This window comes from Cornus florida, unplaced genomic scaffold (genome assembly GCF_030987335.1).
Source record: "Cornus florida cultivar Cherokee Brave unplaced genomic scaffold, ASM3098733v1 CherokeeBrave_3.0.0_Hap2_Chr10, whole genome shotgun sequence".
NCBI classification, from domain to species: Eukaryota; Viridiplantae; Streptophyta; class Magnoliopsida; order Cornales; family Cornaceae; genus Cornus; species Cornus florida.
The window spans coordinates 71938236-71950312 of NW_026775580.1; positions in this window are offsets into that span (position 1 = coordinate 71938236).

Below are 12077 nucleotides of genomic sequence, written 5' to 3' on the forward strand. Positions count from 1 at the left end.
ATTATAAACATACATCCGTTAGACGAGAACATATTGTAAAGCACACAAAACTCTTATTTATTTAATTAAATATATATAATTTTCAATCAATTTTTTTATTTAGAAAACTCAATGAAAATGGTTCAAAGTCTCAATACAGTGACAAATTTCATTTATTATTTTTAATTATTACAATTGAGGACTTTCTAGGTTTGTAGAATCCTAACTAATTCAACTTTAGAAAATTTCTTTTAAAACTTTGTTAAGGTTCTATGGAATTGGAGTCTTGAAATTAGAATTTACGAAATTGAAGAAAAGCAATTCAGAAAATTGAACCAAATTTTTTTTTTATTTCACTAATTCCAATTCCAAATCTCTAATTCCATACAACCAAACACACCCTAAGGGTATTCATGGTAAGGAAGAATGAGGAAACGCTTTTAGCACTTATTTAAATTTGTTTTGTTTTGTATAATTCTATTACTAAAATATACCCATGCAAATTTTTCACGTGACAATCTTGTTTTATTATAAAAATCATAGAGGACGAAATTAAATGTAATAAACAAATTAATTTCTTATATTAATGATTTTGTTCAAAATATTTTTATCTTATTATATTCTTAAATCTTCAATCATTTTCACTACTCTACAAAGTAGAATGGTGACCGTTCAAATCTCCTTAAAAAAATGAGTGTACATCAAATTAAACACCGTAACAAATGCAACACCTATACATAGTAATCGCATTCTTAATATAATGTTATTACAAAAATATTAATTTAAATAAACTAAAACATAGCAGGATGCAAATGGGTCCACAGGAAAAAGGTCATTAATTAATTAGTCACATACCAGAGAGCATATTGTACTTTTGGCTTTAGGATCTGAGGAAATTATTTTGGCTCATGGCTTGGAATATTTAAGTGTAGGTATGGCTTGAGAGTATACAAAAATCATCCAGATGAATGGAATTCGAATCAAACCATGATCAATTTCATCACTTATCCTCCATATTGTGCTGCCGACAACTCATATTTTAGTCCATCTTATCTGCATATATATATATATATTATTTACTAGGATATATTTGTTGTGCAAATCTACTAAGATTCTTCAAAAAGTGTAGTTTGTCTTCTAGTGTTAGCTGGCTTATGACTCTGACCCCCTAAACCTCAACTTGACAATTTGAATCAAAATTTTTAATTTCCTCATATATTTGAATCTCATGAATCTAATTTTTTAATTAGTCCAATTGTTTGAAAGTTTACCTAATTATGCTTTTCTTGAATGGAAAAGAGCACACCACGTACCCTCTAGAAACTCATGCATTCACGTTGTCATTATTTTATAATTGAATTGTTTTGTGTTTTTTTTTTCTCCGTCCTTTTGAAGGAAACTTTATACATTAAATGCATGTCGGCTTTGAAATTATTTTGATGAAATGTATTTTATACAGTAATAAAACTATCCATTTTGGATCTGGCTGCTAATATTTTTGTTTTGTGTTGTGAATTAAGTCGCATAAAGCGGGAGTAAATTTGAGAGTGGATTATACAGTAAATTTGTGTTGCTAAACATGTTTTGTATTACTATTGAAAACACTACACAACCAAAAAGTGATTTCTGTTTTGGATGAAAACAAAAATGGTATCCAAATGAACCCTAAATGTTTTCACACTGTGGCAAGAAAAACTCTAGGTGACCTTTTATTAACTGGCAATTTTATTTCTCAATCTTGCAACATTTTTTATTAAGCATGTTTACATTTTTTTGCTCCCAAAAATTTTGTAACAAATTTTACGTTATTAAACATACTTTCAATCATTATTGAATATACTTCACAACAAAAATGTAATTTGTATTTCGGTTGAAAAAAGAAATGGTTTCCAAATAGTCCTTAAAGAACACTCACTACTTGTTTTTCTATAAAATTTTTTTATTCTCTCCCTATCTTTCCGTACTATTCGTGAAAATAATATTAGAATGTAACCCAACTAGGCCTTAAGTTTCCTATAGAAAGTGGATATAAGTACTACTAATGTTAAACTATTAATAGAATCTTTAACTAGTGACATGTGACTCACAGATTAAAAAGTACATAATTATATAATCGAATTTGGAATGTCTTTATTTAAGAAGGATTTTTTTTTTTTTTTGGTTATCTATTTTAATAACTTAATATTGATTTAGGTGGTATGTAATTATAATGGATAGGAAATCCTTAGATGCAGGTTAATAAATTTCAAAATTAAAAACTTAAAATTTGGAAAACTGAATTTTAAGTACTAAAGTTTTAATCGATAATTATAAATTGAGAAATTGTTTACAAAGAATAAAATAAAATAAGTCGCAATCAATGAGAGGCAGATTCAGTTTTTGTAGTTGTTGATCGTTATTTTAAGATGGCTCACTTCATAACTTGCAAGAAAACTTCTAATGTTACATATGTTGCAAATCTGTTCTTCAAAGAAGTTGTTCGTTTTCATGGAGTTCCTAAGTCCATCACTTCCGATACTTCATAGGAAACTCAAATAAGTTAAACTTAAAACTTTCATTTTCTTTCAAAGATTCAATCTCTCATTTTCTTTCAAAGATTTAATCTGTATACATTAAAAAGGTCTAATGACATAATAGGTACCTTGATTGAAGTATTTTAATTCAAAGATTCAATCTTTACTCATTAAAACACTATTCGGGACGTCAAAGGGATTGAATCTTTGAAAGAAAATGAGAGTTTTCAGTTAAACTTATTCTACCAAATTCCTATCTCATTTTTGGAGAACTTTATGGAAGTGTTTTGATACATCTTTGAATTTCAGCAGCACAAGTAATCCGCAATCGAATGGTCAAACAGAGGTGGTCAATCGGACTTTGGACAATCTGATTCGTTATATTTCTAGTGAGAAACCAAAACAGTGGGATCTTGCATTATCACATGCAGAATTGTTCATTATATTTAATGATAAGTGATTAAAATTTTATCTTATTTTTTGTGATAATTTTAAAATAATATTGAAAATGTGCTATCAAACGTGTTAATTTAATACACACTTAATTTATTAAAAATAAAATAAAATAAAATATTAAATTGAGTTTCCAAAATAATAATTAAAATTATATGAAGGTGTGGTGGTCAAATTTTGAGAAGCCTGTACACTCCAAAGAGGACATTGAAGATGGATAGTTGCAGGAAACCAGCAAAAGGTCACAGTGGGGCACAAAAGGGCGAGAAAACAACATGAAATGAATTGGTTGCCCTCTATTCTTAGAAGCACAACACAAACCTCTCTCTTTCTCTCTCTATATATACATGTATATAATACACACACACATCATTAAACAAATGCTCGAACTTATAAATTTAGCACTTTTAAAAGTATCCCATGCTCCCCAATTGCAGATAAGACCGCCTTCCAACAAAATAAAATATGCTTCTTTTGTCTTTTCAAGATTTTCATCTTTTATTACTTTTTGAAATTTTTTTTTTTTTTTTTTTTTTTGAGTTTTTCTTGAAAATTATTTTTAAAAAATTAAACTAAGTATACCCTAAATTTCTGACCAAGCTTTCTATGACATTTTCTTTTGCTATAGAAGAGTGCACCTGATATTGTTTGTCTCCACCTTTTCTTTAAACCAAAAGAATTAAATTCTAATGATATATATATATATATATATATATATGGGATTGAAATCAACTAAAATGATTGAATTAGACTTATAGTGACCAAATTCGACATACTTGAACCGCCTTTCTAATAAACTAATCCCTACTTATCACCAATAATTGCGATTAGAAGCTTGACAGCAAATAGGGTTTTGATAAGATGATTATTGCTGACTAACAACCAATAGGTTTATGTAACGTGACACATAGAAACTAATGATAAAATTGACTAAAGTTGGTTTTCCATCTTATTATAATATTAATTGCAATTACTTTAATCCTTGAAGTCTCCATTTGTGTCTCCTCTGAAGGCTCTAAACGGTCCACTTTATGGGTTTTACTTGTTAGAACAGTTAGCTCCATAACTATAAAGTAACAGCTAGCCTTATAAAAGAGCATAGTGTTAGATTCTCTTTGTTTAATTGTCCCCCTCTACTAAAATTTAGGGTTTCATTTCGCATGGTACAGCAGTTGCTTCATGATTACTGCCATATTTACTGACTAGTTCAATGCGTGAGTTTCTTACCGATGATTGAATGTTGGCGACCCAATAATGATTGGAATTCAATAATTCATTACCTTAACCAATAGGATATGAATTAGAAGTAATTCAATCCAATTAACATTATATATACATATATATATATTTATTACATTTTAGTATACTACATATAAATGTTATATATATTAATTCTATACCATTTGATTACATATTTATATTATGCACCATCTTATATATATAGGGTGAAGTGCATAAAACACCTCTATACTATGTTTACAGTTTATATTACACCTCTCACGTGCACAAAACACCCTCAAAGTATTGATTTGATGCAAATAAGTCCCTCTGACACATTTAAGTTAGAATTTGCCTAAATTACCCTTTATGAGACATTTTATAAATTATTTTAAAATACATTATTTTGTAAAATTACAGAAAGGACACAAAAATGAAAACCATTGCAAAGTGAGGACTGCTCCATTAGCCCACGTGACAGCAACCTGAGTTTTTTTTTTTTTTTTTTACTGGGGCCTCCTTCTCTCTCCCCTTTCTTGCTCTCTCTAACCGACGGTGAGCGAAGAAAGCTCTGATGACGACAAATACGACGGCCAGATAATACGATGGCCAGTGAATACTCTGGCAACAGCAATGAGACAGTGAAGAAGGGGACAACAGCGCTGAAGATGGTAGGATCTAAATAGGACACGCTGAATGGGGCGAGGAATGCTTGATTGTCTTATCACAACTTGGTATTTGAAAAGTTTGGTGGAGTGAAAAATGGATCTTTGAGGATGAAGATGCAAGAAATTCATTCCCCTCTTTCTCTCTCTAGAATTCTTACACCTCAACCAAAAAGATCCCCCTCCTTTCCATTCCTTATCCTATTTATAGATATTTACAAGATATTTACAAGATATTTACTAATTGCTGGATCTGGGCCTATTCCTCCATAAGTCCTGGTCACCTTTGATGGGCTTACTCGCGTTCGGCCCATATGGCAGTGTCTTTATATGGGCCGACACAGCTGTACGGACTGAATGTAGTGTTTGCAAGTCGGATCCGGCCCATGTCGTCCGGGGCCTCCTCAACTGCCCCCATAATTGCCCCTTATTTAATAAGGGGTAATTATTGATGGCGTCTCATCATGATGTTGACGGCTCGAGATAACCACGTGGGGGAACGGACGGTCAGATCCAGAATCAATGTTCCGGGGCTCGAGGAATTTCTCGCCTTCCCGACGCTTCGGCCCTCGGGCCCCCTCGCCTTTATAATGCTTTAGAATTCCACTTCACGTCCTTTTACCGTCTCCATCATCAGTCAAGTCTCTCTCTTTCTAGAACAGTGCTAAGCTTTTTCTGGTGAAATCCTTCAAGGGTCATTCTTCCAGCGATCTTGCAGTCCTCCGAGGTTAGTTTCGTTCTTTTTTACTTTCGGCAGGCTTCCATTTACCCCCTTTTAGATTCTTCAAGCACTTCCACCATGGTTGTAGATCTGGATGTTCTTCGTATGAGACTTAGACTTCCTGACAACATCGAAGTTAGGGTTTGCCCCCAGGATGTTAACATTATGACCGGCGCCGGCCTCCTGCCCGGCGAAGTCTTATTCACGAACCTTCAATTGAATGTTGTTAGGTTCCCTCTGCACCCTTTCTTTAGTTACGTCTTCAATAGATTGGGGATATCCCCTCTGCAGGTCAACCCCAACTTCTTTAGAATCATATCTGTTATGCTCTTGTTGATGCGTGACAGAAATCTGGACCTTGACCTCATAGACCTCCTTCTGTGCTATAAGGTCAGTAAGATCCGTACTAACGAACCCTTCTACCACCTCTACCCGTTCGAGAAGATGTCCATATGTACGGACACAATAAAATCTGAGAAGGGTTGGAGGGATAGCGTCGTGGGCATTAGTGGGGCTTGGTCTTCGCCGGCTGCAGAGGATTACCCAATCCCGAGCGCCTTTGGTGTCTGTTCTGTCTCCTCCTATAAGAAATTCAAATCTCATAAACATGACTGCCCCTGCGAAACATGATTTCCTCGTTTTTGCACTTTCTTATGCCGTTCCTTAGGAATACCTTGTGATGACTTGAGCTATAGTGTTTGCAGGGATAGGAGTAACTACTTGAAGAAATACGTTCTGAACGATATTCCTTCCTGCTCAGATCTCCTCACCTCAGACAACCTCTTAGCGCTCTCATCACTCGGCTACAACATGAGCAGACTTCAGATTCCTTCTTTTGGCAGGAAGAAAAATACTCCCCCAGCCACTCCTGCTGCTGGGGCGACCTCCTCTCCAGCGTCAGCTTCTTCCTCAGCCACCATCTCTGACACTGTCCCGAGCACAGTGGCTATTAACCCTGTTGCCAGCGCCCCTGCTGCCAACCAGAGAGCGTCCCCCCAAGCTACCATAGCTCCTGCTGCTGCGGGGGGCGGTCGGGACAAAGAACGAGGCAAAAGGCCTCATCCTGATAGTGAAATCGATCCTGAGGAGGAGCCTCTCATTAGAAAGACCCAGGTCTCCTGGCCGGGTACTCTCTTGCACCGAGCGATCAGAGCTCCTGCTCCTTCTGGGCCTGCTGCAGCTGGTGGCTCCGCTTCTGCTTCAGGCCCCCCTTCTATCCCCACCTTACCGCCATGGGCCCCTCGGTACACCCGAACGGATGGGACGTTCGTGAAACCGAACGAGACCATGCTGAAGGATGGCCAGACAGCTATGGCCTACTACAGGAGCATGTGGACTCCGAAGGACCTTGAGGCGGCAAAGGGCCTTTCCCAGAAGGATGTGTTCAACCGCTTTCCCCAATCTGCTATGGAGGTGACTTTTATTTTCCAACTCATGAATTATCTCATATTATTTGGTCTTGCCTTCGCCCGACCTGACTATTGGCTTAACCGTTTTTAATGTGCACCTATGCAGACACTGTTCGGAATGATGGCTATGCAGAAGCAGGTGGAGATGGGGAACGCCAGGGCCCGTAAGTTTTCTGACAGCCTGGAGGTGGCTAATAAAGAAAATGACCTCCTCGCCATGAAGAATACCGAGGTACTGGCTCGGCTTGACAAAACCGAACAAGAGAGAGATGTCCTGAAGAAGGAGAATGATTCCCTTCAGGATGAGAAGGACGCCCTCCAGCTTGAAAAGAGTGTCTGGCAGACTGAGCGTGAATCAATTAGAGAAGAAAAGGCAGAACTCCAGCGCCTTCTGGCTGACGAACAGTCTGCTCGGATGGCTTTCGAGAAAAGAGCTCTGGAGGAGCGTACCGCTCTGATCGATGCGATCAGCAGAGTGGGTGGTGGGATGCTGGCTCTTCACGCTCGGTTCTCAAGGGTCGGTGCTCTTAGGTATGCTCAAGGATTCCGGGAAGGTTTCGCCGACCGGGTTCCGGATGAGGGACAGACCAGCTCCACTCCGGATGAGGTAGACAAGGATCTGGGGATCGAACCTCTGGGGGTCTATGTCGACCCAGAACCCACCGAAGCGGAGCGCATATTCGATGAGTGCCAGGACATTGCTTCCTCAAGGATCATCACAGCTCCTCCTACCGCTCTGCCACTGACCGCTCCTCAATCGTCAACCGTGGTTCCTTCCATAGCCACTGCTGACGCCGAGCCCCAGCCGAACGATTCAGTCATTCACCTTGATTCCCCACCTCGTGAAGGTGAGACGACTGATGGGGCCGAGGAGGCGAGTCGGCACGACCAGGATGCTGTTGGTACTGAGGCGTCTAGCTAGGGCTCCTTTGGATTCTTCCATTCCATATCTTTTTGTAATGATGGACATCTCTCTTTTGTAAACTCAATGCTCAATATTAATGAAACGACAGAACTCTTTTTCCCCATGTGTTGTGCTCTATTCAACTTATTTACAATACATACATATCTTTTCTCTCTTTTTTTTTTTTTTATATTAGCTTTGCCGTGTGTTTGTTTATGGCAAGTGCCTGGCGCTCGGCTAGAATGCCACTTGTCACTTGGCTTTAAGTTTTTAGCAAGTGCCTGGCGTTCGGCTTATAGTGCCAGCTGCCACTTATCTTGCTTAAGTGCCTGGCGCTCGGCTAGAATGCCACTTGCCACTTGGCTTTAAGTTTTTAGCAAGTGCCTGGCGTTCGGCTTATAGTGCCAGCTGCCACTTATCTTGCTTAAGTGCCTGGCGCTCGGCTAGAATGCCACTTGCCACTTGGCTTTAAGTTTTTAGCAAGTGCCTGGCGTTCGGCTTATAGTGCCAGCTGCCACTTATCTTGCTTAAGTGCCTGGCGCTCGGCTAGAATGCCACTTGCCACTTGGCTTTAAGTTTTTATAGTAGACCGTTGGAAAAGAAAGTTCTTTTTTGTAAATTTCAGTAACTTGCTCATTCATACGTATTTGATTGACAACAAACAACATCCAATTAAAGCCGGAACTTAGCTTTTATTGGTAGTACCTCTTCAGAGACGTGGCGTTCCAGGGCTTGCGAACCAACCTTCCCGCCATGGTTTCCAACGTATATGCCCCCTTGCCAATGACTTCTGCAATTCTGTATGGGCCTTCCCAGGGTGGCATCATTTTTTTGACCATCCCCACCTTTCTTTTCAGAACCAGATCGCCAGGGGCAAAATCCCTGTGTTTTACTCTCTTGTTGTGACTATTCGCCAACACTTGCTGATACGATGCTAACCTTATAGCCGCTGCGTCCCTCCTTTCGTCTATCATATCGAGGTTCAGTCTTAACATCTTGTCGTTCTGATCTCGACTCCATGCTAAGCTTCTGATAGTGGGGACTAAATGCTCAACCGGTATAACTGCCTCGGTACCATACGCCATTGCGAACGGGCTCTCCCCAGTCGGCCGCCTTGGGGTGGTTCTGTAAGCCCATAGAACGTTCGGGAGTTCATCCAACCACTTCCCCTTATGATCTTCCAGCTTCTTCTTAATGCAGGCGAAAATGGTTCTATTTGTGATTTCTGCTTGTCCGTTGGCCTGAGGATGACTTACTGCAGCCAACTTCTGGTTGATTCCATACTCCTCCAGCAGCTTTCTTACTTGCCTGCTGTCGAGGTTTGTGCCATTGTCCATGACTATTGATCTGGGAACGCCGAAACGGCAGATAATATTGTTCCAAATAAATCGTCTCACATGAGTCTGAGTCACGCTAGGATATGGTTCTGCTTCCACCCATTTAGCGAAGTAATCCGTGGCCAGTAACACATACTTGTTCTGAGCTCTTGCAGTTGGCAGAGGACCGACCACATCCATCCCCCATTGCGCGAAAGGCCATGGCGAGGCCATTACGTGCAATTCCTCAGGTGGTTGGTGGATCAATGGTCCATATCGTTGGCATTTATCGCACCTTCGAGAGAACTCCTCCGCATCTCTTGACATGTTTGGCCAGAAATACCCTTGTGTCATTGCTTTATGCGCTAACGAACGCCCTCCAGAGTGATTGCCACACACACCCTCATGAATAGCTCGCAATACCTGCTGCAACTCCGCGGGGGTGACACACTTCAAGTATGGGCCAGAGTAGGACCTTCTGTACAGCTGGTTACGCACGATGGCGTACTTTGCAGCATTCTTTTTGAGTCTCCTAGCTTCATCCCTCTGCATAGGCAAAACGCCATCTCGAATATAGGTAATGATGGGGTCAATCCAACTCGGTTCATACGGTATGGCGTTGACTTGCCAAGGGTCAGAGTCCAAGGGTTCTTCGAAAATAGATGGCTGGGTCAGTATTCCTACTGGAATCACCCTCGCCAATGTTTCACCGGAACTCAAAGCACTACATGCTAACCGGTCCGCATCTGCATTCTGTTCCCTCGGTAACTGTATGAATTCAATTTTTGCAAAGTCCTTGGCTTTATGCAGAACGGCAGAACGATATGCCCCCATCGTGTCATCCTTGGTCGCGTACTCACCATTTACCTGCCGAACAATCAACTGCGAGTCACTATACACAGTCAAACTTTTGATCTGTAGCTCTCTGGCCAACTTTAATCCATTTAGCAACGCCTCGTATTCCGCTTCATTATTGGTGGCTCGGAACTCAAGTCTGAGTGCTTGACTCAAGGAAGTACCCTCTGGGGTTTGCAGTTTGATCCCAATTCCAGCCTCCATCTGGTTAGAGGAGCCATCCACAAAAAGTTTCCAAGAGCCGCATCTAAGGTCTTCTTCCGTATCCTCTGCATCACATTCTAGCAGGAAATCGGCCACCGCTTGCCCTTTAACAGCTGTTTTCGGCTCATATATTATGTCAAATGAACTCAACTCTATGGCCCATTTTGTCATTCTGCCCGAGAGCTCTGGCTTGTGCATAAGCGTTCTGATTGGAAAAGTTGTTAGAACAGCTATGGGGTGGGATTCGAAATAATGCCTCAACTTTCTTTTTGCATTTACAAGTGCAAGTACCACCCGCTCTGCCTTTGAGTATCTTTGTTCTGCCTCTGTCAGTGTTTTGCTTACATAAAATACCGGGTATTGCACCCCTTCCTTGCAACGAATCAGAACGGCACTTGTCGCGACACCAGATACTCCAAGATATAGAAATAACTTTTCTTCCGGATCTGGGGCTGACAGGACTGGTGGATTCTGCATATATTCCTTCAAATGAGTCAATGCTTGTCGTTGCTCATCCCCCCAAACCTGCCTTCCATGGCTCCGAATCGTGTCAAAGAACGGCTTGCAGTGATCTGACAATTTTGAAATAAATCGACTTAATGCAGCTATTCGTCCTGTGAGGGCTTGCACCTCTCTGATCGTCTTTGGCTCGGCATTCTTAATCAAAGCCTCTGCTTGAGCGGGGCTAACTTCAATGCCTCTGCGGTTGACCACGTGTCCCTGAAACTGTCCAGAACTCACACCGAACGAGCACTTGGTTGGATTGAGCCTCATCCCATATCGCTTCAGTACATCAAATACATCTTGCAGATGCTTCAGATGATCATCCTTCTTCCTACTCTTTACCACCATATCATCAATATAGGCTTCCACAATCTTTCCCATTTGACTCTTAAAAATCTTGCTAACAAGTCTTTGATAAGTTGCTCCCGCATTCTTTAGTCCGAAAGGCATAACTTTGTAGCAGTATGTTCCTCGCTCGGTGACAAAAGAAGTTTTTTCTTCATCTGCGGGGTCCATAGGGATCTGATTATAGCCTGAATAAGCGTCCAGAAAGGTTAAACGCTCATACCCGGTGGTGGCATCCACCATTTGATCAATCTTAGGCAGCGGGAAGCTGTCCTTCGGACAGGCTTTGTTCAAATTGGTGAAATCAATACATACTCGCCATTTCCCATTCTTCTTCTGCACGACAACGACGTTGGACAACCAATCAGGGTAGTGCACTTCTCTGATAAATCCCGCATCAAGCAGCCTATCGACTTCTTCCGCTATGATTTGATTACGTTCTGGAGCAAATCTTCGCTGCTTCTGTTTCACTGGTTTGAAATTGGGATTGACATTCAGTGAATGACAGGATACGGAGGGACTAATTCCAGGCATGTCTAGGTGACTCCATGCAAATACGTCAGCATTGTGGGACAAGAAATCCACTAGCTCTTGCTGCTCTTCTCTGGTCAGTCTTATACCTACTCTGGTAGTTCGTTCTGGCCTGGACTGATCGATCTGCACATCCAAAAGGGGCTCCTCGGTCAAGTCGACTGACTCCTCCACCCTATTCTGCTCGAGCGGAGGTTCCTGTAATTGCTATCTGGGGCTTGCCGAACGGACGGGCGCCTTTCCTTTCCCAGCATGCTTTAGTGTGACGGAATAACACTCTTTGGCTGCAACCTGATCCCCCCGAATGTCTATCACTTTATCTCCATCGGGTCCGAGGCACCTCATGACCTGATGCAGACACCTTGGACTCTGTGAATCCATCCTCTTCCCATCAGGAGATTATACGAGGGGTGAATTTCCACAACCACAAAAGTTTCCATAAGAACTCGTTCTGCAGCTT